At 37.4% G+C, this 17,092-nt stretch overlaps 1 long non-coding RNA gene across 2 annotated transcripts in view; it reads right to left on the bottom strand.

Annotated features, from left to right (window-relative positions):
* Positions 1-17,092, bottom strand: part of LOC121480491 — a 112,058-nt gene that overhangs the window by 30,379 nt on the left and 64,587 nt on the right. For both annotated transcript variants that reach the window (XR_005984992.1, XR_005984991.1), the window contains one exon: positions 1,133-1,296. This is a non-coding gene — a long non-coding RNA (uncharacterized LOC121480491). The remainder of the gene's footprint in view (positions 1-1,132; positions 1,297-17,092) is intronic.

The following is a 17,092-nucleotide window of genomic DNA, read 5'->3' as shown; positions in this document are numbered from 1 at the left end:
TGTAAATTTCAGGTCAACAATAAATAATGTTATAGTATAATGTGTCCCAAATATTGCATGGGGGATATACCTTTATTTAAAAAAATGTCTTAAACTTAATTGGGAATTTTGTATTTTCCCTGACGACCCCACTCCTGACGCATTTCCTTTGCTCTTTGGATGGAGAGATGAGGGCTCAGAGGGAGGAACAATAAAGCAGCTACAAAGGAACCATGCACCACCACCGTCTGGTTTTCCTTTCTAGTCTATTGAATTAAACATTAGTTTAAACAAACATGCAAGAAGATTTGAATATGGTTTTGAGATTCAAAGCCAGTACTATGGGCTACCATCCACATCATGACCCCACATAGCAGAGACCTCCAGTCCAGAGAGAAGAGAGTGCTGCTTCTGCTTTTCCCATTTTTCTGAAGATGGGGAAGATCCCCTTGTAGTCTGATCTGTGCTGTCCAACATGGTAACCACAAGTCACCGGTGGCTACTTACATTGAAATTGTTAGAAATTCATTTCCCCAGTCTCACCAGCCACATTTCAAGCAACTCAATAGCCACACGTGGCTAATGCTATCCTATTGGACAGGGCTAACTGGAAAGCATTTCTATTAATGTGGAACAACGTATTAGACAGCATTGCTCTAGATTATCTAATTAAGACCTGCCTATGAAGAGAAGTGACAAATGAGGTGTCATGCACTGCATTTTTGAGGCTGACCAGGGAGGCAGCCTTGCCATCAAGCAGCATCAAGCTGCATGTGGAACTTTTTCTTCGTGCTTCTTTCTTTGTGGTTACAAAGCATTGTCTTGATTTAACACCTTAGAAACATTTTTAACTGAGCTTTCCTTGAAAGCTCACACATTTATTACCAAATTATAGACCTTGATCTGAGGCTTCAGACAAGGTGGGAAAAACCTTTGGAGTGGGAGTCAGGAGATGCGAGTCCTAGTGGCTTTTCTGCCATTTTCTATCCTGAGAACTCGATTAAGACACTTCTCTCTCTGGATCTCCTATTTCCTTCTCCAAAGGCACATTTTGTTCTCATTAAAATAAGACTCAAAACTGAAACGAAAAAACTAATACTATCCATCTCCAGAGTGAAATTCAATCTAAGTGAGTTTTTCATTGTGTGATTACCTCTGAAAACAACAAGTCTCTCCCAATGTGAATTTCCCAAAAGTAAAGCAATATTCACTCCTCAGGACAGTAATGGCCTCAGAATTCAGAAACTCAGGATGACACTTCCAGATTTGTATTTCAGTTTATTATTCCAGTCTGGCACGAGTTTCCTGGAAAAGAGCCTGGAATTGAAAATGAGAAGACATTGATTTAAATCCTGACTCTGAAATATTGAATAAATTGTTTAACCACTTTAGACTTCAGTCTACTCTCTAGTAAAGCAAGGATAATAACAGCAGCATTATACATTTATTAAGATGCTTAAATTAGGTAACGTATTAAAAATGCTAATGAGAATAATAAAGGAGAAGAAAATATTAAACAGAATCTGTTATTGATAATGACTTTTCTCTATTTTTCGAGTGATAAAGATAAGTAGTATTAACTCCATTAATTTTAAATCAGCTTAAGTGCCACCCAATATTATATGTAATTTATATCTAATTAGGAAAACACTTATATTTTTAAAAGATTGCACTTAATATTGACCAAAGAGGTACCCACAGTATCTGTTTATCCACTAATGTACATTATAATGAGAAGTTGTCACCTTTTGAAACATCCTCAGATTAATATTATAATTATCTACTGCAAACAAACCACCCCAAAACTTAGTGGCTTAAAGCAACAACTTATTATTATTTTTCACAGTTCTATATGTTGACTGTCTCAACTGGGAGGTTCCTACTTTGGGTCTTTCATGGTGATGCAGTCAGCTGGGGTTACATTCATCTGAAGGTTTAACTGAGTTGTTAAAGAAAACCAGAACCTGATAAACAAAACAAAACAAAAACAAAAACAATTTTAATTAAGGAACTACTGCAATAGGAGAAAAGAGACCTCAGTGGAGAGTTAGGCTCAAACAACAAGAGCAAGGGTTTGTAGTTAAATAGCAGGTTGGCAGCAAGGATTGAAGTGGTGATGAATAGAGAATTAGTAAGAGTAGGCATCAAGATCAAGGGGAGTTCTTTCTAAACTGACCAAACAGTATTTTTTTTCTGAAACCAGACAAGACTGATCAAATGTTAACAATAAGAGATGAAAAATTTGATTAGATATCACAAGCAATCAGAGGTCAAAAAGGAAAAAGGTTTTCTCCAAACTGATTTAGCAAGATTCTTGCTATAGCTGGGCTGTGCAGGTCTGACACGGATAGGGCCATGGTGGAAACCTAGTTAGAAGAGAGCTCTGAAGACCCTGGCTAAAGTCGGTTGAGAGTCTTAGTCAATGTCCAGGATGAGTCACTTGAGTGTCTGCCCATTGGTGCTGGCGATAGGCTGACAGTCCAACGGGGGAAGTCACATCACCAAATATGATGTCTCTGGATGACTTGAGCTTCTCACAGCATGGCATCTGTGTTTGGAGAGAGTGTCCCCAAATCAAGCCTTCCAAGAGATGTGCATGGGATCTGTGAGAGTCATTTCCAATAGGTGTTTTTGTCAACAAGTCACTAAGACCAGCTTGGATTCGAGGCAAGGGGCTTCATCCTCTCCCCTCTCGATACGAGGAGCAGAGGGAAAGAACTGATGGCAGTCGTCTTTGGAGACTACCACAATATCCATACTCCAGGCTGTACAATGTTCAGTGAATTCTACAACATAAATGTCTGAAGCCTCACAAAAGAGAAGGGAGAACTCAGGCGGTTTGCCTATATCCACACAACTTGAACTTGATAGAAAGTGTTCTAAAAATCATGTTTCTTGTAGTAAGTGGTTGTGGATGTTCCAGTGAGATCTAAATAAAGGCAAAAATATTAATAGAGCCGCTCACTGCATCAGAGACATCTCTCCCACATCTCTGGCGAAGTTACAAATATATCTGCTTAGTCCAGAGGACGACTTAGATACCTGACCAAGACACCACATTCCTTGTCCCTATATAGAAAATATGTCTTGGGGCAGCTGGGTGGTGGCTCAGCAGATGAGAGTCTGCCTTTGGCTCAGGTCATGATCCCAAAGTCCTGCAATTGAGTCTCACATCAGGCTCCCCACAGGGAGCCTGCTTCTCCCTCTGCCTATGTCTCTGCCTCTCTCTCTGTGTCTCTCATGAATAAATAAATAAAATCTTTAAAAAAAAGAAGAAGAAAAAAATGTGTCTTAAATAATAGGTGTTATCATAATTTTTAATTTTATGTATCTCTTAACATTGCCATTAGAAAATATACTTTGCCCACTTATATTTGAACTTCAAATCAACAACAAAGCATCTTTTAGGATAAGTATGTCCCAGTTATCTCATGCGTCATGCTTACACTAAAAACAACTGTTTATCTAAAATTCAAATTTCACTGTGCATCTTGTAATTCGATTTGCTAAATCTGCAACCCTATTCCTGAATAATATTGTGATTTTATTTCAGACTTTTTTTTTTCAAGCATATCAAGTTGAGACTAACTTTTGCATTTGGTTCCAAAATTACAGTATTTTACTAAATCCCCAATATAACTTAATCCTTCCTTCTGCATGCAGGTAATCCATACCTAATTACAAATAGGCAAGGCCAAATTGATCATGGGCTCTCTGTAGGAATGAGGACAGGTAGATAGATCACAAGGATATACAGAATGCTTTCGTAAAGATATTGAGATAAATATGTTATTTAATATTCCCCAGGACTTTAGCATCATGGCACCTTTGCAGATTTGGCACAGAGTTATTTTTCCCTCTGCACCCATACATTCTACTTTGTTAAAATCAATGCTATTTTCTTCCCTTTGGGGTAGAGATGAAAACAAACAGCTGGTCACCACAAAAAAAAAAAATGCTTCATCTATTTAAAGGCAAACATTATCTCTGAGCTTTCTCTTCTTCAGGCTAAATTATGTATGCTTGTTTTTCTTCTTTGGCTTTAGTTCCAACCTTTTTATCATTTCTGCTTCTCTTGCTGACACCCTATAAATTGTCCACACTTCTAAAACTGTACAGATTGAAATGACATGTAACCATAAATATTGCTTTGATTATATATTTCTGATTATAAATGTATAATTTCAAAACATAAACTATATTTTAAATGCATAGACCAAATATAGCTAAATGCCAATAGATAAAATGGAATTTAAAAAAATTAAAATAATACAAAGCAAGTCAGAAAAAGAGAAAGGGGGGGGAAACAGAAGTGATGGTTGAAAATAAATAATCCACTTAAAAAAATAATAAAATAAGAAGGCCTAAATCCAATCATGTGAATAATTATGTAAATGTTAATGGACTAAATGCTCCAATTAAAAGGTAGAGATACTCAAAATGAATAATGAAGCCAGATGCAACTATATGCTGTCTACAAGAGATACTCTTTAAGTACAAAGGCACAAATAGCTGGAAATACTCTCTAGAGGGACTGTCTGCTATAGAGCATACAAACAGGATGCATAAGCAGGCTGAGGGGCTATACTAATATCAGATAAAAGTATTCAAAGACAAATATATGAGATATAAAGAGGAATATTTCATAATGATAAAAGGGTTAATTTTATATAGCCTTACTATATATGAATCAAAAATTGACAAATTAAAGAGATAAACAATTTCATGCCTATAGTAGGAGACTTTAACAGCCATTGCTCAGCAATTTATAGAATTACTAGGCCAAAAGCCTGTAAAAATATAGACAGCCTAAAGAACACTACCAACTATCCTGGCCTCATTGATATCTATAGGGCACTATACTCAACTAAAGCAGAATATACCTTCTTTGTACTTTCACCAGTGTAGACCATATGCTGGGCCATAAGAAGAGTATCAACATATGTAAAAATACTGAAATCATGTACATTATTTTCTAACCATGCAATTAAATTAAAATGCATAGACATCGTCTTTCAGATATTTCAGTTCTCATTCACACGTATTTTCCCACTTCTTTTAACACAGTTACATTTTCCCATGGGTTCACCTATCCTGCTGGTTTCGACATTCCTCCAGCCAATTAATGAACCCAGGCTCGTTAATACTTGCAATTATCCTCTTATGAGACACTCTCTTCCTTTTGGATGTTCCTTCTAAATTAAAGAACATCCAATGCTTGAAGGTACATAGCTGTGCTGTGCTGGAATAACATACGCCCAATTACTACCTCATGCCAACTAAACCTGTCATGTATGCTTCATTATAGAGTAGCACTACTGAGCCAACTATTCCATTTTAATCTCCTGCATTACCTCTACCTCCTTATCTCACATCACAAATGAAAGTTGGCTATTTATAATTTTCTGAGGATTACCTTCAATGCCCTCTCCATTCTTTGCTTACATCTATGCTATTTCCAAAATACTCAAATATCCACTCTCTTTTCCAGGATCATAATAAATGCCCTCCCCCTTACCTATTTCAGAAAAAAAAATTTTAAGAGATTACTAGTGCTCCCCAATATTTGGTTCTCCTTTCTTTTTTGAACAAGGAACACTACACTTTCCAGTCTCTTGCCCTAGTTCTCACCAATAAAATATAAGTGGAAGTGGCACACATCACTTTTGAATTGAGATTTTTAAGACTCCATGCTCTATCCTGTGTGTCCCCTAGTGATCCTGGAGGTCATGTATCCTAAATGGCATGTATCCTAAATGCTACAAGAAGGTGCAGCCTTCATCACACTGAATCCTTGCATGACTGTACAGCAGAACCTTTCTTCAATCCGCACTGGGTATATAAGACGGAGAAATACACTTTTGTTCTGGTAATTTTTTCGTGTTAAATTTTTACTATAACATAATCTAAACTGTCCTTAATAATACAACTTTCTAAATCCTCCTTTTCCAAGAATTTTTCTCTCCTTTAAACTCAGAAATCCATTTATGGTTTTCTTATAACATGCCTTATCCCTGTATGCTAGTTATTTGTTAGTTATCTAATCCTTTCTATGAACAATCCCCTATTAGTCAGGGGGCTGCCTCTTAATCACTTTTTATTGAATGTCTACTATTTGAGAGGCACTAAACTCAATGTTGGTAATTCAGTGTCCATTATATGGATAATGCATGGATAGTAGGTACTTAATGAATGCTACTCAAATTGAAAATAATATGATATTTGGGAAATGAGAAGGAAGATCTGTAATTGATACAGACAAAGTTGTTATAATCTCAGAAACATTTTAAAAAATTGCTTATTTCTGTTCCAGGCTGTGATATAGTGAACAAAACAAAATGAATTACAGAAATATCACTGTTTTAGACATAACAATCTTTGACATTGTCAATTTTGCATACTGCCAAACTCAGGAACTCTACAATGTCAAAATCTTTCTTTCACTCTCTAGAATTTAACTAATAATTCTCACTGTGATTGTACCTCAGGTGTCATGTACATAATTAGATAGCAAAGATAGAATGAGACAATGAACAAGAGATAATAAAAGCAACCATACCACTCTCTAGTCTGATTGAGATCCTGATGTGAGTAAAATGTGTATGTGATGTTCTCTTAAGTGGCATGAGTGAGATTGATGGCATTCATTTCTGCCTTATTCTCAGGGGGAGGTGTTTTGAGTGAGACTAGCTATATTGGTGAGATTCAGGGCAGAAGATAATTGAATTGGTGATATGCCAGTTCAATCACCCACTGCCATGGTTGTAAACATTCATCTGTTTTGAATTGCCCAAAATTTATTTCGTTGGTAATAAGAGATCAATCGACCAACATATATTTATGGAGCTTTTGCTATGTCAGATCTCTATAGGAACATTGACTCCATACAATCAAAAGGAATTGGTGAATCACTAGTCCTTGAAGAAAAGGGCATAAAGTATTGAAATGACCTGATAAACAATTTTCCAAGTAAAGAGAAAATTCTGCTCAGAGAGTAGAGAACATGGTGTCTACAGAAGTTAATTGGGTTACATTTTCTGTTAAGGGTAAAACTCTTCATACTGAAGTGTCAATTTGACCTGTTATCTCCGGAATGAATCACAATGTTAAGCTAAGGCAAAGACCATAAAGAATTAATTATACAGTATGTCCACAAAGATCTTTTTTTAAAAAAAAAAAAAAAAAGAGGAAGGGTGTTTAGTTCAGATTCTTGAGAATTAGCAAGTTTGGACTATAGAGCACTAGGCAACCCAATTACCTATTCTGGGTGTATTGGTCAGGTTCTCTGTTGGGAGGTGCAGAAGTCAACTCTTAAGGCTTGTAAGAAAAAAAAGATATTGAGTAGAAGGATACTGACTAGCTCCCAGAGTCCAAGAAAAGCTGGAGGCATCAGGATTCAAGAAGAGGACTTGAGGGCAGCTGCGATTGTCACAGGAGCAGAAACTCAGGAAAAGTCTCAAACTCTGATATGGAAGGGCTTGGGCATAACCAGATTCCATCCCCCTGTCACTCTGAATAGAGTCTCTTCAGCCTCACTTGGGTGTAGGCTTGAGCAGGGAGCTGACATCCTTCTGGATCTTCTGGTTACCAAAGATGGACAAAAGGGGAAACACTGAGTTCCTGCAAATCATACTGAGCCTGAGTTTTCTCATCCCCTTTAGAGCAATAAATCTGGACTAAAATAACCCTCAGATCTCTTTGGGCTCTCATGTTCCTTGACTTTTTTTCCCCTTTTAGAAGGTAATCAATGGCAATTGAAGGAAATATACAGATTTGAAAGGACTAAAGATACCACACACTGCATATAGTGATTTGTTACTAATTACTTGTATGATCATGGATAAGTTAAGAATTTCATTGTTATAACCAAAGTATGAATATTTTAAGTAGATTGATATGAAGCACATTACTCATCTCAGATTCTGCATCAAATCTACATCGCCTTAACCGTAAGTACTTGACTTCCTACAGGGTAGTCTAGAGTAAACGTTTTACACCCTAAGTCATTTTTTTTGTCTTGACCCCCAATTTTAAGCACTGTTATTTACACTATGGGTTAAAATTTTGTAAAATCAGACCCTTTTTTTTTCCTAGTGATATTATGAATTAATTGCTTCTGTAGGAAAGAGCTATGATCTACACAAGCAGAGGCTTTAAACCCAAAAGGTTTTTTATGAGAATGCAGCTCTACATAGAACATGCAGCCTTAAGTATATGACAGCTAAAAATAGCATTTAGATGCACAAGGGTAGATGTTTGATGTTTGGTGGTGAAACAGGATATATTTTGAACTGTATAACGCCATCTGTTCTACATCAAACAACCATAAAACATAGCATTTTGATGTTCTTATACTGTGTTCACTCACCTTTCCTCTTCAAATAGTCTCAATTATAATGTTCCTTCCAGAAGCAGAGATTATTTCTCCTTCCAATTCTGCCCAGGCCTATTTTAGGCACTGTCTCAGTGTGAAATTGTCAGGCTGCTTGTATGCCCAAGGATCATTTACTGGGTTTGGAATTAGTTTCTAGAATAGTGCATTATATTTTTTGTTTCAAGAATAAATGATGTTCATTTTTATGATCATAAAACACATACTCATAAGAAATTTGGAAAGTACAATAAAGAAAAAAAAGATCATTACCAGTATTAAATACTATTTATAGTATTTTTATATTTCCTTTAGTAGTGTGTGGGGAGTGTATGTAATATTTTAAAGTTTAATCATATAGAAAATAGTATTTGTGATCTTAATGGCTGCATGGTACTCCTTCCTGGGAATTATTTAGTAGCTTTCAAACTGTTTTCACATATATTCTTTTTCTCAATCAAAGAAATGCCTTAATAGTCTTTTTTATAAGACTATCCTCGGCAGTACGAGATTATAAAACAAGCATTATTCCTAAAACATGAGCCAAGTACATATTGAAATTAATAAAACAGCATATTAAAATCTTCCCATACTCCTCAGTGAATTTTGCAATCTCTGCTGAGTGACTAAATGTCTATTCTGCTGATAAAACTTATGCCAAAGTTCTGGCCAACTTTTATTATAAAAAGCAAAAGCAAAGCAAAGGCCATGAGTATTTCTTGTAATTTCTTTAGACAGCTGCCATTGGATGATAAGCTGACACTTTTAAATGGATTTTATACAGTGATCTGATTAGGAATAAAAATGCTGGATATTTGGACCATTTCACGTCAGGCTTAAGCTACTTACACATGCTTGGATAAGAGAGAAAAGGGAAAAAGAAAAATAATTTCTGGTCCCGAGAATTAGGAGAAATGCACACAAGCACACACACACTTGCAGTAAGAATTAACTCAGCAAAACTTTTAAGGAGTGAAAACCAACATGTAGTTACTTCTATTGAGTGGTGTGTGCTAAAGCTGTAAGTGATGGTATTAGTGACACAGACAAACTATTCAACTTTTCCTATAGACAGCTTTACTACCTCACCCCTTCCTGATGCTTCTGGTTATTGGTTGCCTTATTTGGCTAAAAAAGATAAAAGAAACATTCGGGTAGAGTTTTGAGTTGATAGTTGGAAAACATGACTTTAGTGAGGTTTTGCTTTTCATTGGGTGTTGCAATTCTCTTCTCCCTTTGCTTCCCACCTAAGCCAGATCTTCACTGAAGATCTCAGCACTCCTCAAAACTTTTGGATTCTGGTTGCTTTTCCTACAGATGCATCGATGTACTGAAAACTGACTGTGAGACAAAAGCAAGTGTCCCCTGCTTATATATATATTTTTGAAATTTGGATGGTTGAGAATTTCCAGTAAATGTGTAATTCTGTCCCCTGGGAGTGGTGCAGTAAAGTATAAATAGAAATCAAAAGTAAAAAGCACTGAAAAGAAGTTAGAAATTGGAAAAGCCACCATCTTTGGGATATCACTTAAGCTCTCTTTACTTCGGGTTTGTTACCCATAAAATGGGGAAAATAATCTTTGAACTTTGCTTTACCTCCCTTTTCTGTAAGTGTTCAATAGGAAGATATTTTTAATTGCTTCACAGATTACTGTTTCATAAGTATAAAGGTTTATTTAGTTGACCCTTGAAGCTGACCCCTTCATGCACTTGAAATCCTGCGTATAACTTTTGACTCCCCCAAAACGTAACTACCACTACTGAGGGCCACGAGAGATCACTTCTGCTGTGATACACCCTTTACTGGGGCATCATCTAGTGTTTTTTTAGAGATGATTCAGGTCATTTAGCGTTTTAAGCCAATACTTGCAATACTTGAGCTCACGGCACTAAGAAAAGGAGGTGGCTATGAGATTGTTATGGTGGCACAGCATGTACAGCACTTAACTTCATGCGGCTGGGATCTAACACGGCATCTTGACATTCCTCTTGACTGAATGGTGAGGCGTCTAGTCTATAAGTGTGTCCATATGTTTTGATAAATTAAAAATTTTTATAACAAATTTGTGCATATTTGATGACAGTCAATGATAAAGTAACTACATATATTTTATGCATTTATGAATACCAAACTTTTTCTTAAGGTTTTATTATTTTTAGGCAGTTTTCAAGTTTATTCAAATTGTCACAAATCCCTGACAAACCTTCCAATAGAGTTTCTGAAAAAAAATCCACGTAGAAGTGGACCCGAATACTTCCAACCTGTGTTGTTCAAAGGTCAACTCTTTATACAAGAGATTTTTTTTTAAAGATTTAATTCATTTATTCATGAGAGACAGAGAGAGAGAGAGAGAGAGAGGCACAGACACTGGCAGAGGGAGAAACAGGTTCCATTCCATGCAGGGAGCCTGACGTGGGACTCGATCCCAGGTCTCCGGGACCACACCCTGGGCTGAAGGCAGCACTAAACCGCTGAGCCACCTGGGCTGCCTTACAGGAGACTTTCTGTTGTTAACATTCCCCAGTTGGAATCCCATTACTTTATTATTTTTTTTAAGATTTTAATTTATCAATTCACGAGAGACACAGAGAGAGAGACAGAGACATAGGCAGAGGGAGAAGCAGGCTCCCTGTGGGAAGCCCAATGCGGGACTCCATCCCAGGACCCTGGGATCATGATGTGAGCAGAAGGCAGACGCTCAACCACTGAGTCACCCAGGCGTCCTCCCATTAATTTTTTGATAGTCTACTCTAAGGTCTTCTTTAAAGTCTGCCGTCTTGTCATTTGACCTAGATATTTAGTTCTAGTTTCTACACTTCTTGGCTAAATATCTTCTGTTTGCAACCCCTTTTCCCCTCATTCACACTCTATCCTCTCCATCTGTTCCATGCCTGAGGAGGTTGAGTCATACGGATTATATCAGTGTGCTTTTTTACCTTCTCTTCGATTTCTCTGATTTTCCAGGGCACTAGCAGAAAACCAGAGGGTGGAAGAAGAGTGAGGTGCATTCCCTGCTTTGCTCCAGCCTGGTCATTGTGCCTGGTTGTGTCTTTTCATCAAAGGCCAACTCCCATTGGTGAAGGGTCCTCTCCACACAACTGCCCTTCCCAGGTTCTAGTCACTGCTTCCTCTATTTGTCCCTTTAGGCATAGCAGTGTTTGCTGCTCCGCACTCTTGCCAACCCTGAAGCACCTCACTGTTTTCTTCAAGCTTGCCCGGGCCCTTGTATATAGTCCCTTTATTAACCCTCATCAAATTACAGGCATACTTCATTTTATTGTACTTTGCTTTATTGTCCTTCTCAGATATTGCATTTCATAGATATTGTGTGGGTTATGTTTTTCTTTTATATATAAGTTGAAGATTTGTGGCAACTCTGTGTTGAGCAATTCCACCAGTGCCATTTTTCCAACAGTAACCACTCACTTTGTGTCATATTTTAGAAATGATAATATTTCAGATTCTTTCATTATTATTAAATTTGTTATGGTGATTGACCTATGATCAATGATTATGATTTGCTGAAAGCTCAGATAATGGTTAACATTTTGAGCAATAAAGTATTTTTAAATTAAGGTATGTACATTGTTTTTTTAGATATAAAGCAATTGCACATTTAATAGACTACAGTATAGTATAAATATAACTTTGTTTTCTAAGATTTTATTTATTTATTCATGAGAGACACACGGAGAGAGGCAGAGACACAGGCAGAGGGAGAAGTAGGATCCCTGTAGGGAGCCTGCTGCAGGACTTGACCTAGGACCCCGGGATCATGACCTGAGCCAAAGACAGACGCTCAACCACTGAGTCACCCAGGTGCCCCCTAAACTTAACTTTGATATGCACTGGGAAACCAAGCTATTCATTTGCCTCATCTTATTGCAATATCCACTCTATGATAACCAAAACTGCAACATCTTCAAGGTTTGCCTATACTCCATAAATGTGCCATCTGTTTTCCTTCCCAAACCCTGACTGGTTCAGATCTCATCGCCAAACACATTTATTTCTCCCCTGCTACCTCCCCCTAATCTTCTACTTTCTCCAACCAGAATTTATATTGTTTTCCAGCTAGTGTTCTGGTTTTGGTTCCCCAAAATAGACAGCTTTGTATTCATCTCATAATGAGGGAGCCAATGCTTTTTTTTCCTTATTACACATTAGTATATGAGGTAAAAGCTATAAAGAAAGAACCCCCAAATATGAAACATCACACAAATGCAAATATTCTAAAGTGTCCCCCCCATATCCCTCCTGTTGCTTCCTCATACCCACTATCACGAGTGCCCCCCCTTACATACACACACCAGTCACAGACACACCTGATTCAAAGTAGGTGATGGGCCTGAACAGTGGCCTCACTAAATCAGAACCTTGGATTTTAAGGAGTGGATAATAAGGCTGCTGCCTACCCAATCTTTCCAAGTGCTCAGGGAACAAGAAGAAAAACCCTTTCAACTACCATCCAAATGCATGGTTTGTTATATAGGAGAAAAGAACACAAGACAGGAGGAAAGTGGTGGGTTCCACTTGTTTATGGCTCTACATGAAACATCCCTATTAGATAGAATGGTTCTGTTTTTAGGGATCTGGATTTTCTGCAAAAGTAGAAAGTTGACACTATAAAAATACCACATTTCTTAAGAATTGGGAAGATACAATTACATAACTTTGAAATAGTACAGGAAAAATAATGAGAACAAAAGAGAAGAATAGAATAGTCATTATCCCTCAGTACCAAAGAGCCTTTAGAAAAAAAGTGGCAGAAACTGTTTTATGATCAGTACTGTAATGGGCAGGACCTTCCCCAGAGTATGTTATGGTGAAGGTAGAAAGAAATATTTTTTTCAAAGCCCACTGATGTATTTCCTTTAGGCTTAGATAGACTCAGTCTCATGGCTGATTTAATGATGAGTCTACAACTATTTAACATTTTCATTACATTTTCAAACAGTACAAAAGTTCATCTTTCTTAAAAGGCCAAGGGTACAGAGAATGCCTACAACACAATTATGAAAAGGACAAAATGGGGATATTTTTAAAGCCATAGAGAAAAAATGAGTTAACAAGGACTTCAAATTGTTCTATTAAAACTCCAGGACATCATTTTTCCCAGTTAATAGAATAATAGAAGACAGATCACATTCAATCTTTCTTCTTCTACCTGGTAGATGTGGATAATAACTGAAATGATGTTCCAACTACAAAAACAGAAATAAGCACAACAAACAAACAGACTTTGCGTAATATGGCAAGGTGATCGAGAATGAGAGAGAGCATCTCTTTCCATACTCATAACTCAAAACCAGTTACTAAACTCACCATGAATGTCCTCAAAATATTTCTCTCCTGTTCACATGTATCCTATGCTGCCTCACTTTACATGGATATTCTGTATTGTGCATTATACCCTCATTAGAGTTGATCCTGAAACCACTACCTAATGTTGACTTCAACCTAACACCCTCGCCTTTCAAAACACATCCCCAAATGGAGAGGCTCCGTGCAAGAAATTCCTATCTGTAAGCACCAATGCCTTGGGCTAAAGACTACATCTCCAGGAGCTTCTGATTCAAATGCCTCATGAAGCCCAAGGCAGCATTTCCCCCCAACAAAGTCATGGGTATAAGATTGAGAAAAGCGAAGCTTCACTTGTTAATGAAGAAATTGGAGCCCCAAGGCTCTCTTTCCCTCCAAGTCCCCATCTCCATGACCTTGCCTCTTCAGAGCTCCTGTGCTCACAGCTTGAAAATCGCTTTTCTAAATTATTAAACTATTGGCTTCTTGTCCAAGGAACTGTCAAGGACCCGAGGCAATAGCATAACGGATAAATGCATTAGCAATTAGAGATAGAAAATAGGGAGAAATAGCCACATGAAAACTAGAGTTTTTGCTTTCCTAACATATGCTAACTATCATGCTACTCACATTACATGCATCATTGCATTTATTCTTAATCTTAACCTCATCCAACAGGGATTTTTATCTCCATTTTCCAGGTAAAGGAAACAAACTCAGGGGAGTTGGGTAAATAGCCTAATAGTGCACAGCTGGTAATATGCAACTAGAAATTGAACTCAGGCCTAGATCCCAAAGCCTCTGTTCTTTCCCTGGAAACCTTGGGTTTCCCAAAGACGTTGCTATTATGTCTAGAGACTCAATACATACATACATACATACTAGTTTTACAGTAGAGAATATTCTTATCTGATTCGTTAAATAGTTAACTGAAAATGAAAATGTGGTTTTGATTTGTATTACACTTTTTAAAAAAATTCATTACAGTTTGACTCATATTTCATTCTTTCAAACACTTTAATTTATGATTCGAAGTGTCAATTGTAGTTTAAGAAACAGAGAACCAGATCAAGAGCTAAAGACCTGGATTCTAGTCTGTCATATACAGGTTGTGTGACATTGGATAAGTAACTAGCTTTCCCAAACATTAGTTTGGTATATGAAAAATGAGGAGTTAGATTATATTAGAAGAATTTCCTAAAACTGAGTGACCCTGATTCATGGCTGTACATGCAATGAGCCACAGCAGGCCTCCGGAACCCCAGAAATGACTTTCAGTAAATCCAATGTTTGTTTAGGATAGATCAAAAAGGCCAATACAATGGTGTATGGATAAAAATAAATTTACTATAGCAGCCTTTTACATGTATCCAGTAGAATATAAATTCCAGATTAATTTGGTATACATCATCTATTTTTAAATACATGAAGAAATTTTACTTTAAAAAGCAAAAATATCATATAGTTCCTTCTTGCACAAGGTATTAATCTTACAGTTGCTGGACTGTGAAGCAGTCTTATAGACTCCAGGCCCCAGGGAAAGATCTGGGACTGAACTAGATCCACTCCAGGATTCAGGGAGATAAATATTACCAGCCACTATAAAAGTATCAATAGTTTGGGACGCCTGGGTGGTTCAGCAGTTGAGCATCTGCCTTTGGCTCAGGGTATGATCCCAGGGTCCTGGGATCGAGTCCCACATCAGGCTCCCTGCATGGAGCCTGCTTCTCCCTCTGCCTGTGTCTCTGCCTCTCTCTCTCTCTCTCTCTCTGTCTCTCATGAATAAATAAATGTAATCTTTAAAAAAAGTATCAATATTTTAACAAAAAAATGTCTTCATGTTATGCTTTCCTTGAGAAACAAGCTGTTTATTGCAATATACTCAGAAAGGGTGGAGGAAATTCAAAAGTTTCACTTATTTCACCTTTACTAGTCCAATATTTTTGATAAAAACATTTTTGTCTTACTCTGTGTTTTAAATATTTTCATCATAACTTTGGAGCTGCTGATTCAGCTCATTTAATTAGTAGGTAACATCCATCACCTAATCTAATTGAAAAAGCCAGTCTTTATTATCAGCAAAATCAGTCTAGTTTTCTGGCAGGAAAAGTCTAACCTCTTTTCAATTTAAATAACTGCAATGAGATGCCTTCCCATGAGGACCATCTCATTTTTAACACTAATTTTACCACTAATGGGTAAAACATGGCACCCATCCATAATGAAATAAGGCCCAGTGCCCTTTAGTACTTTTCATCAGCAATCTTGTCTTTGCTTTGCTCTCAGAGGAGCCTCACCTCAGAGAGACTCATTCTATAGCAATAGCCAGCAGATGGGAGAGGAAAGGTTATTTGAGAAAAATAGTCAGCATTCCTCCCTTCTCCTTCTTAAGTGTATGTAAATTCTGGATATCTCAGCATGAATAAAGATACCATTGATCTAACTCCATGATTTTCTCTTAAATGAATCATGTATAAGACAATAAATAAAAACACAAAGCCAGACATCAATATTTCAAGTGGTCCATTTGTTTTTGGTCTAGAGGTTTGAATGTCCAAAAGTACAATGTAATTGTAGAAAACATGCCAGATGGGTGGGAGGAAGGGAACTGTGAAAAGGGAAGTTGAGAAAGGAGAAAGCACCAGTTGTTTAGATTGCCACAAGCTTGTTCTCAGGCAGGTGTAGTTCAGGATACAAGTCAAGGGTCTGTAAATTAATTCCTTTAAAATTATGCCGCTCAGGTAACTGTAGCAAAGTTTGTGCACCTCTCAGTTTGGAGGATACTAGACTAGACTCTTCATTTTTGGGGTCATGTTTTAGAAGATCTTGGTCATTTTGTCTGATGGAATCATAACTAAAAAATTAGAGGAAAAAATTCCATCAAATGCTATGTTAGCCAAATAAGCTAACCTGCACATATGGACTTGCACCAGTTGGGCTGATGCTGTGAATTGCTTTCAGTGTTGGGGACAAGCTCTCATTGGGTCATTCCCACTCTGCACTTTGACTTCTCCCAGGACAGATTTGTCAAGTGCTAATAAAGGGAAGGATAGCCCATAGAGTGCAACAAGACAAAGTTCTGTGGTAATTTTATTTTGATATTTTTTAAAGATTTTATTTATTTATTCATGAGAGACACATAAAGAGAGGCAAAGACATAGGTCGAGGGAGAAGCAGGCTCCTCTAGGGAAGCCTGATGTGGGACTCGATCCCGGGACCCTAGGATCATGCCCTGAGCCGAAGGCAGGTGCTCAACCACTGAGCCACTCAGGTGCCCCAGCTCTATGATAATTTTAGTGGGATCGTAATCTCCTGATATTTTGGATCAGATACAGAAACATGTAGAAGGTGCTGTGGGATCTATAAGTTGTGCACCTCGCTCAGTGGGAGATGTCAGAGAAGGAGACTGCTGAATTCTGAAGGATCAAGAAAGAAGTTGG

This window comes from Vulpes lagopus, chromosome 22, assembly GCF_018345385.1.
Source record: "Vulpes lagopus strain Blue_001 chromosome 22, ASM1834538v1, whole genome shotgun sequence".
Lineage (NCBI taxonomy): Eukaryota > Metazoa > Chordata > Mammalia > Carnivora > Canidae > Vulpes > Vulpes lagopus.
Note: the sequence above shows the minus strand (reverse complement) of the source record. Positions and strands in the feature narration are given on the sequence as shown.